The sequence below is a fragment of the Triticum urartu genome, chromosome 3 (genome assembly GCF_003073215.2).
Source record: "Triticum urartu cultivar G1812 chromosome 3, Tu2.1, whole genome shotgun sequence".
Taxonomy (NCBI): Eukaryota; Viridiplantae; Streptophyta; class Magnoliopsida; order Poales; family Poaceae; genus Triticum; species Triticum urartu.
The window spans coordinates 727674441-727678471 of NC_053024.1; the positions used below are offsets into that span (position 1 = coordinate 727674441).

At 43.7% G+C, this 4031-nt stretch overlaps 1 long non-coding RNA gene across 1 annotated transcript; it reads left to right on the forward strand.

Moving 5' to 3' along the window:
* Positions 1-1034: 1034 nt before the first annotated feature.
* Positions 1035-3507, forward strand: LOC125549469. Its single transcript, XR_007301344.1, has 3 exons — positions 1035-1476; positions 1560-1662; positions 3394-3507. It is a non-coding gene; the product is annotated as an uncharacterized LOC125549469 (long non-coding RNA).
* Positions 3508-4031: the final 524 nt, after the last annotated feature.

Below are 4031 nucleotides of genomic sequence, written 5' to 3' on the forward strand. Positions count from 1 at the left end.
TGCTACTTGCATGCATGATAAACCAACTTATACCCATTGTATAAGTGAAAACATGATAGTGGCATTTTAAATGCTAAATATGGAGTTTGCATATGAACCCTTGGTCCATGTGGACTTCATTTAAATTTTTGCTAGATGCATTAGTGCAAATCATAACATTATTGCCATGTCATGATCATGCATCATATTGTGCATTGCATTAATCGTGTTTCTTCCCTGTTTGCCGGTGTTGTTCCCCCTTGGTAGACGTTGTTCCGATGTTCTGATCATTGACACTGATGATGACTCAATGCTATCTTCAGAAGTGCCACGCAAGCAAAAACCCCTTGTTCATTCCTATACAATCACACTCTCTCGCTCCTGCTCTCTTTTACTACATTAGGATAACAACATTTGAACTGTTACATGCTGCGGTAGTTGAACCCCTTTCCTCTGCATGACCTGTCATTGCCACAGTAAATAGATGAAACCCAATAGCAGGATTAGGAATAGTTTGAGCCCTGATGTGCCTACTCATTCATGCTTGTTGTTATGCCTGCTACTGCTTAGAGTTGAGTCAGGTCTGATTCATAGGGAATGAATTGGAACATGGTGAACATGTCCTACCGTTGAGAGCTAAGTGTGTGAACATGATTTGGTGAAGGTACCGGTGAGAGCACTACAAAAAACCTATTAATCCATGACAGATTTCTGGTGACGTTCCCAAAAACTGTCACAAATTATGATGGTTTATCAGGTTCGTCGCAAAATCTGTCACATATATGCAACATGAGGATGGCCCCCCCAACCCGGTAGCCCCATTATGACAAATAAAGAGGGGCCGTCACGAAAACCGTCACGAGTCGATTCACGAAGCCTATATTTTTTGTTCTTATATACCATTAGGATCGTCATGGATGGATGGCGCTGATGTGGCAATCCAGCGTGAGGGAAAACTCGTGTTGTGATTGGTTGAGCTAGCCGTCCCATGGATCACAAATCCAGACCATCTCCTCTTCTGTGATCCAACGGCAAGCAATCAACTCCATCCTTCCCGACTCCTCTGTAGATCTCGATCGGCTTCTTCCATCTCCTTTGTCAGCCCCGACTCCCCAGGTCTCACTGTTTCCAGATCCCCAACCCTCCCCATCCATGGCCGCCGCCACCTCCCCATCCATGGCCATCTTCTTGGGGAAGATCCCGCAACCGCTGCGATGATAGCCTCGTTCCCGGAGGCGGGGACGACCCTGAAGGCGAACCTAGTGCACGCGAGGCCGGTGCCGTTATTGTGGGTCGGGCGGCGGTCAGATCCACCACGGCAACAACCGGCGTCCTCTCCCTCTCTATCCATCTTTCTCCCATGACTGAGAAGAGGGCTTCGTCAAGGATCCCATTATGGATGTCAACGTGGGAGGCTGCTTCCTCCCCTTCCAAATCGACCATCCATGGATGGAGGCTATGAGAGCTGAGTGAGCACACACATGGTTGCGCTTCAAGGTCAGCCCTTGCCCATCTTTTCAATTCGATTTGATTTGATCTCCTTCCCTGATTTCCTTCGCCACGCAGCTGTAGCTCAATAGATGCAGGGACGCCGCAATGGAGCAAGTAAGGCCTCCCTTCTCCCACTGTTTCTTCAGATCCGCCACGGCTAGCCATATCCGGCGCCCCTGCACCACCGTGGTGGTAAGATGAAGACCCTTCCTTCCTCTTTGCAGCATTTTAGTTTACCTCCCCCCTGCCCACTCGCGGAGCCTGGGACATGGCCCCCCTTCCAAAAGTGCAATTTTCTTTGAACCATGAATACTAAGCGTTCTAGTGTGCCGCATCACATAGGCGCATACCTAGCTTGATTGACTTTGTATGCGCGTACTTCCGGTACGTGAAGCTCTGTCGGTCAAAAGTCTCCACGGCTTGCCTCCATGCTTTTCATCTGTGATAATTTGATTACTAAGTAGTCCATGCAATTCCTCAATCTTGTTTTTCCAATTTTTGTTTGGACTGCTAACTGCCGCACAACCGCCGAGCCAGCGTCGGACACTGTTGCACGCCACTGACTGTCGATGAGCCGAGCTGCCATGTTTCATGTATATTTTGCTATTATTCTAAAATTTGCCCCCCTCTTGATTTTTTGTCACGCTCCGCCACCGCTCCTGCCTACCTAGCAAACTAGTTTGCTTTGGTCCAATCTGATCCTATCCTATCCATGGAGTAGCTTGGACTTGGTTCCAGTTTACTTTGTACATGCATGGGTGGTTGGTTTCAGAGAGAGAGATGTATGGTGCAGGCCTTGCTTCTATTTTGTTTTAGCCGTAACAAATTTATCAACCGAGCTAGCTTCAAGTTATATTACCATGGTTTCGGGTTGGTCCTGCTTCGGTCAAATTGATCCATTTTCTAGGTTAAATTTATATAGAGCTCTCCATGCCCAAGTATGAAAAAATCTTGCTGCCAATTTGATTCCACAATTGGCGTCTTTTTTTACTATTATATTAGCCGTGCCACTGAACTTTCAACCTTTAACCATTACTTGTGTAAATCCAGAATTTCTTCTGTTGTGAATAGAGTGTTTGCTTTGTGTGCTGCAAAAATAATCCATTCATCGCTCATTTGACATGTGCAAGCAATGTGTACATACTGCATTTAAATTCCAGCCCAGCTAGATTTTAGTTGAAGCATTTGACCAAGCCATCTTGGTTTGCGGCATTTTCTCCTTACTAGCTTTTTATTCTTCTTTAGGTTTTGAAGGGGGTTATTTAGAATAGCCACAAAGCAGAAAGAACAAACATTCCACTTCAGAAAAAGCGTCATGATCCTGGTACTCTTATCATTTTGTTAATGACATACGTGTCATGTCAATGCTTGCCGGACGCTAGTCCTACTGGGTAGTATAGCTAATTCTTTGCGCTTCAGAACATTCAAGAGCTCTTTAGTCCTACCAAAAAAGTTTTTTATGTTTACCTTACACAAAATATTCATATTTCTCACCTTTTAACTCATCTAGCTGACCTGTCACTGCCTAAAATTGCTGCTGGATAGGGGCTGTTTGGTTAGTGCTCCCGTTCTTGGTGGGCTAAACATATTTGTTTGTTTGTTTGATTTGGAGAAGCAGATGCTCTCCATCGACGAATGGGACCCCATGCCTAAGTTGTTCATTGCCTCATTTTATCCACCTTCACCATATATTCATTTGATTGCCTGCTATATCTTCACTTAAATACTCAGAATGTTACTGTCCAGATTTTGGTAAATTGGACTGACTAGATATCTTTTCTTGTTATTTTTTTGGTGAGAAATAAATATTGCAATTTATTCTTATATTTTCCTTCAACTTGGCAAACAGGTTACATTGACTATATTTTTTTCCATCCGTACAATTGTGATCTGATCTTGCATTTCATTTTTTGGTTTCTAAAGAGGTGGAAGAAATCTCTTGAGGCCAAACCGCAGGGAGGATGGCGGCCAACAATCGGTACATGTTCTCAACGTCCCATGGAACTGGGTACAGGTGCGGCTGCGTGCTCGTGATCCCCATCCAATGCTGCGCATCCAAGGTACAGTAGCGGCACGAAAGCTGCCACTTTCTCCCTATCCATAAATGTTTGATCTGGCTGGTGGTTACATGATTTGTTTCTATGTAATCATCTCAACTAAATAGGGAACTCGCTATATTAGGATTGATTTTCTTTCTGTCCATCATTGGATTTCACTATGGTCTTAATCAGGTCCAATTTTATCATTTTCTGTTATTTTCATGAACATCTCAGATCTCATAATACTATATCCATCATTGGCAGGCCGCTTGTTATTCTTCTTTTTCTTTTTTCACATGATTGTACTTTATGAATGACTAGCTAACTAATTGGACCCTTTTGCATTGACTAGCCCTTTTTACCAACCTATATGTAGAACCAAACCATGGAACTGATTTGCTCTTTATTGCGACTTTATGTGTGTTGTGAAATTAAGAAAGGGAAAGAATATATGTACCAGGACCTTTATCATCCATTTCTGTGCTTTTGTTTCTTTTGATGTTTGATATTTCAAACATGATG